Raw genomic sequence first — 7,206 nt, forward strand, 5'->3', positions numbered from 1 at the left:
GTTTGCTGGCTCTCTCTAGGTTAAACCGTTTAATCTAAAGCTATTTAATTTGGCACACGGTTATCTTGAAGGTCGGGAGTGAGCACCTCTTAGTGGCTTTTAAAAAAAATTTAATTAAAAATTAAGCTGAATTTTTGGTGTTATACTGCTATAATTTCCGAAAAAAATATAGCAAAAAATTAAGTTTTACACTGTTTCAAAGTTAAGAAAATTATCTTTTTCTTGATAACAATTTTGTAAATTAAAATTTCGACACATTTTTTTAAAATATTTTTTTTTACCAGATTTCCAACAATAGATTACATTGTTCAAACCATTTTCATTGTTTTATCAAGTATCTGATTGTATAATTTTTTTTCATTGTTGAAAGCTAAAAAACAAGGTTCCAGTTTAATATCTGTGTAGTTTACGAAACGTATAAAAAAAAATTAAGTTAGAATACCGCGAAATTTAGAAGATAGATCAATATGATATTTACGTTTTTAATAGCGTCATAATGTCATCGGCTGATCTGCATTAAAAAGATTCATATACATAATAAACAAATATATATTAAAGACAATTAAAATAACACGACTTTGATGTTTGATAATTTCACGGAATCATAGATATAATTATATTAACGCGATTTAAAGAAGATTAATTATAACAAATATTCTAGCAAACCAGCAGATCGTGGAAGACGAATAGTATTTAATAAAAATAAAGGTCGGCTCTATTGCGACTAAAACTGAATGAATTATGAAAGTTTGAATATTGCCATCTCATAAAAGCACGATTTTAGAATACTCCAATGACCGTCTCAAGGAAGATACGCCAATCAATGCCCAGAGTTTCAACAAGACTTGATTGATCTAAGATTACGAAAATCCTGTTTGTTTTAAAATTGTTATATTCAGAATTTCATAATTCAGTCAGATTTGATCGCAAAAGATTGAAACTATTTTTTATACAAATATTGGAAAGTTAAGAATATTTCGCAGAATATGATTCTTAAGACCAAAGGCCTACATAAAATTTAGACTTAAAACGAAACAAAATAAAAAAATTACTATTCAAGTCATTTAAATTCTTTTGAGTCAGAGATATTTTTAATGAATACTTCTTTGGGATATTGCATTATAAAGAAATATATTGTGGTGCACTTAGGACTTCAGTGCTGAACGATTCTGTTATATATACTCATATTTGAAGGGGGGGAAAACGTGCTTAGTTTCGGCAAAAAAAAGTTCTTATATTAATTGAATTTTAATAACTTCCACTTTAAATTAAAGTTCAAATTTTATAAAGAACAAAATGCTTAAAGTTTTACTAATAGTATGAATTATCTGACTGTTAAAATATGGAACAGAAATATATTTTGCCGAAGAAATTACTTACAGACCAAGTCACACAAATTATTTAATTGAGAGTTTCAGCAAGCATTAATCCCAGCGAACCAGATTGTTGCCAAAGGCGTCTATTATGAAATATACTACAGAAATGATATATGATTAAGTTTTAAAAAATTAAGAGTTTTATTAGAAAAAATAGTGTCAAGAAAAATTTATTGAATACGATTCTTTGGATCGAAGGACTATACAACATTTAGATTTTATAATTTTTTTCAGAAATACATTTATTTGCTGAAACAAAATAGAATATTATTTACATCACTTAAATCCTTTTGAAAGTAGCAATGAATTTTATACTGAATAAGAAAAATTTTTATTAAATAATTCTTTGAGGAACTGCATAAATTATAAAAAAAAATATTCTGTCATATACACATAAGGTTTTAGAGCTGAATAATTCTATTTTTTAGCACTCATATTTAAATTGTTTCAGCATTTTTTTTTTCCTTTGTCTATTTTAATTCTAAGTTGAAATTTTAGGGGAAATGAATTAGGTAAATGTATGGTAAAATTACCATGATGGTATAAGGTTTTTACAATTTATGAGTTATATTACTATCAAAGTTTGAAAACTAAAAATATTTTGCCGAAGAAGTTGTTAAGAGAGCAAGATATATAGATATTTCATATATATTTATAAAAATTTCTAAAACAGATGAAATATTATCGAATTGAGAATCGCAAGTTAAATAATAAACAGATTCGAAAAAGCAAAGTTAGAAGTTGAGCTGCAGCTGTGTTACTCATTCGCTAGTTTGATATGAAAAATGGCTCTTCTATTGCAACAATTCAAAAAGAATAAAAAAATTGTCCGGAAATCGTCAGCCAGCTGTCAAAAGTAGGCGTGGCAAAGGAAGTTTCTGTTTACATTTGATAGGTGTTGATTTTGTTTTTTTTGATAACTTTGCGAGTTTTGATAATATCGTTAAAATTTTGGTAATAAAATGTTCAGAAATTATGAGACTTTAACATATATTTTTTTCAAAAAATCGAATTTGGAGTTTAAGGGTCCCGAGATCCTTTAATTGAAAAGTTTAGTGAGAATTAATCATTGCGAACTAACTGATCGCACAAAAATAGCCAGTATAAAATAAAATATTGTAAACTAGTTAGCAGTGTCATTTTGAAGTGACGTTATAAGTAAATTTAACAGATATGTAGAACACTTACTTGCCTACTATAACCGCTCCCAGCAAACTCGTTGAATAGTTCATGCCCACTGTGCTTTTTGAGTCAGAACTACTTGTAATCAGAAACTTCAGGCTGAGATACCTATAACTGCAGCGAATCACAAAACATTTTAAACGATATTACCACGATGCTGTTCAATGTTCTGAATGCCGAACAATATCGTGGAGATATCGTAACAATATTATTGGGTACTTTGTGTTAATAGGGGTACTATATCACAGCAACAATTACGTTTATACATTCCACCAACAGCTCTGTCCCTTATGACACTCTTTATGCGCACTGTATTTCATTTAATCTTGCAATACAAGCATATCATCCGGAAGAAATATATTATTCTATTTCATCAAAAATATCTACTCGAGTATGCCCCCCCCCCCTCAGATTTCTAAATATCCTCAATTTATATATGAGTATCATCATCTTTATAACTTGGCTGAATTAAAAAATTTAATTTTGAAAATAAGTTTCTTTAAAAGACAAACTAAATTATTGTATTAAGACTAAATTTATATCATTAATCACTGAAAATTTCAGTTAGATTACTCTTGGTTTATGACAAAGCTAAGCAAGCAGTTCAACACTATTAATATTCCAATCCTTCACTAGATGGCACCATGTCACAATTACATGTAACGTACCGATATTTATTTGATGATGATGAAGTTGACAGTTTAAAGAAGGGAATATATTTAATTATGTAAACTTACTTGCTTAAATATTCAAACTTAATTCTATTGTCAATGGTATAATGCATGGCTGACATATAAGAAATTTTTTCTGGTACTCACTTATATGGGGAAAAAAAAAAAAAAAAATGGTTTCGAAAGAAAACTAAGAGACCCATTTCTGCTAATAATAAAGACGTGTATGTTTGTTTGTGTGCATTGACACTCTACAAGCCAAACCATTTAACCTACAGTTATCAAGTATAATATAGTATACATAGTATGGAAGGCAAAAATTTGTACCGCAGAATATTCTATTTTTGAAATTTTAATTAATTGAATTAAGCTGCATTTTAGTGTTTATCCCCGATTACTTCCATAATTTATTGCACAAATATAAATTTCATTCCTTTACAAAATTTGAAAGATATGTCGTTTTAATGATATCAGTTTTAAAGTCGAGCGTTGTTTTGATTTTCTTTCCTAGTTGAAAGCTCAAGAAGGAGAATTCTGTATAATATACATGTAGTTTACTAGAATAAAATCAGAGGATGCGGTTTCCTTCAAACTTCCTCGTCTCTAATAAAATCATCCCCTCCCCTCCCCCCCCCCCTTAAAAGAATTGTAGACCTAGGGTAAGGGCCGAATGCCTCCCATGACGAACAATAATTACGAAATACAGTACACTCCCGATTATCCGCGGAATTGGGTGGCGCGGCCGCCGCGGATAACAAAAATCGCGGATAATCCGAAAAAAGCTAAAAACGTGTATAACAAAAAAGAAAACAGTCATTCTAATTTTGAAAAATTGTTTTATGTACAATAAAACGTAAAATAAACAGCAGGAAATGTTTAACTAAAGCTTAATATTTTAGTATATCACTCAAAACTAACCTAAAATGCATTTTGTTAATGAAAACAGAAAAGTGCTTTGTACTTACGAGAGGCGTCAAGGATACACAGAAAAATTAATACATACGTACTGTTTTAATACTGTAATGTATTATGTAATTACAAAAGCATAACTGTAAAACTACACCTTTTTGAAGAAATCAGTCATTTGTGTTTGCTTCTTGCTTTGGAAGCATTTTATCTTTGCTTGGAAACAAACAAACAAACAAAAAAAAACTTAGTGCGGCAGGCGCGGATAACCCGCCCGCGGAAAATCGGGAGTCTACTGTATTGATATTTGGCATGAATTGAATAATTTTACTGAATGTATCGCGTGATCTTTGGTGTTTTTTTTTTTTTTTTTTGTTTTTTGTTTTTTTTGGCAATCAATCCTGAGAATTCAGCAACAGATAAACAAAAATCGAATTTGGTACGGACATCGTAATTTTAAACCATGTTCAGATGACGCTGACGAGGCTTGAGCCAATACCTACCTCTCCAAGTTTCTGCTTCACACCAACGGAAAGGTATTTGATATATTCCCAACGAATTTGGAAAGCATAAAACTCACAACCAAGCTGAGTTTTTGGTGAAAAAACTTTCGATGAGTTTCGAATCTGGAATTCTCTGGCCTGAGACATTATGATCAACCCACGGCAGCAAAATATATTTCACAAAGAAATAATATACTGTCTATTTACTACATTCCATTCTTATTAAAAAATATCAATTCTTGGGAAATTCTTTAGTTCTAGTGCAGATTTGGGCGTCCCTCCGATTGGCGACAAATTTCAGGGATGAAGCATTACTTCTGGTTTCCATAATGTTTTGTTTCCATTGACGTTACTGCTGGGTTATCAACCGAAAATAATCGATCTTGGCGTTAAAAAAATTGTCGAAATATAAAGGGGCACCCAATTGTAAACTTTTACCAATTCTTTTTAATATTTTGCACTTAAATAGGTATCAAGAAAGGCCCCAATCTGTAAATACATAAAATGTGAAAATTCATCGTTGTTGAAAGGTTATAAAATTGCTTAAATAACCTTTACATTTATATGATCTGGACAATTTTACTTGGTCTTGCTTCAAATCACTTTAAAATCAAAAATCAGGAGCAAATTCATTCGCTAGACAATAGTTAAGTTCATGGTAATTAAATGAAATATATTATCTGAAGGTTATCCTGCATTGCAAAAATTAAGAGGATAATAACTAAAAGGAATTTTTATTTAATGTGTGCTACTCTGAAAAAAATATAGTTGCAATGATTTTGTGAATTAATTATGTTTATTTGAAACAATAAAATCGAATAATGGTCCATCTTTTAACTCTAATTCATCACTGCTGTCATTTTGCTACCACATATTTTGGGAAAAAAATGAGATTTTTCATAGCTTTCTAAATTTTTCTTATCTTTTAAATTTTAGAAGGAATATTTATATATATTTAAAAATGTGGTTCAAAAAATATCACCAGTTGCAATTTTAAAATATTTATTATATTGCATTCCCATTTACTATGAAGAAGGAAAAAAAAAAAGAAGAAATACCTTGTTTTGGAAAAATAAATGATTTTACGGCAATATAAATAATACAGAAATACTGCTCAGAGTAAGAAAGGTAATATGAGAAAGATAGCAGAATATACCCAATTAGAGAAACAAAAACAAAAAAAAGAAAAAGAAGTTAAATAATTAACAAATAAAGAATAAATTATTAATTTTTTTATGTAAAGAAATAAGAGGGAAATATTAAAAAAGGTAACAGTCATAAAAAGTTTTTTTTAAAAAAAGCTTATATCTTTACACATGGTGTCCATTTTAATTCTGACCAGATAATTAATTTCTAAGCCCATAGAGACGGACAATATTTTAAATGAAATAAAGAATAATTTTTTTGTTTACGTTGTTTGAATCAATACAGAGCTGGAAAAACAATATACAACAATAGTATTACAATCAACAAAAATATACAAAACATTACTACAATTAACAACAATAATAAAATATTATGTAACAACAATATTACGAACTAAAAAATTATTTTTATATCGTTTGAATCAATATAGAGAAAAAATTACAAAATCGACATTTTTATGCAATTTCTCGATTCTATTAATCGATTTAGTAAAATGACCCTGAGACACTAACAACTTATATATAAAGAAAATTTCTGCGATTAAAGCTGACCTTGTTATAAATTCTAGAAGATCACAATTTTCGGAGATTTTAAAGGCCGTTTGGGAGAAAATATGACAATGAATGAAATATGCTTTTTCGAGATGGCAGTTGATAATGGAATTCAAAGCCTAAAATAATGGAATTCAAAGCTTCATTACTCGGTCAGTTCTGGTTGCAGAAGAGTGGATTTCATTTGTTTCAAATGTTAGTGTATCCCGAATAATTTATTGAATATGATTAATACAACTCGGGTACACATAGAAATTTAGATTTTACAGTTTTTTCAGCAGCTCAATATTGATCTGTAAAATATAATTTTTCATAACATTTGAACCATTTTTACAAACAGAAGTACATGTTTAAGAAATCTGCTGCTGGACCACAATTTGAACAGATAACCTGTGCGTACAGTAACGGATTTACAACTGAGGCAGCGCAGCTGCTCAGGGTTATTGTTCTGAGATAGATAACAGGCAAGTCGATTAAAAAATGTCATTAGCCTAGCTACCAAACATTTTTTTTAAATTTCAATTATAAAATATTAGAATTATAGCATGCATTTACATTAAATTGTTAAAACCGTTATTAAGTATATATTATTATGTAAATATTAAGAATTAGTAATTCATTTAATTGACACTTGATAAGTTTTGTAAAATAACCATTTTCAATGCTAAATTTATATTAAGTTTATTATTTATAAAATATATTAGAGCTTTTATTTAATATGGGAGTAAATCATCAACTAATAATTAAGGTAAATTTTTGAAAAAACTTATTGCTTTAGTCATTTTACCCAGATATAAATTAAAATAAACAAATAAAAGCCTATATAATAAATTAATATAAAATCAAAATCAAAATAAGAAATCAAATAATT

Source organism: Argiope bruennichi, chromosome 9 (assembly GCF_947563725.1).
Source record: "Argiope bruennichi chromosome 9, qqArgBrue1.1, whole genome shotgun sequence".
NCBI classification, from domain to species: Eukaryota; Metazoa; Arthropoda; class Arachnida; order Araneae; family Araneidae; genus Argiope; species Argiope bruennichi.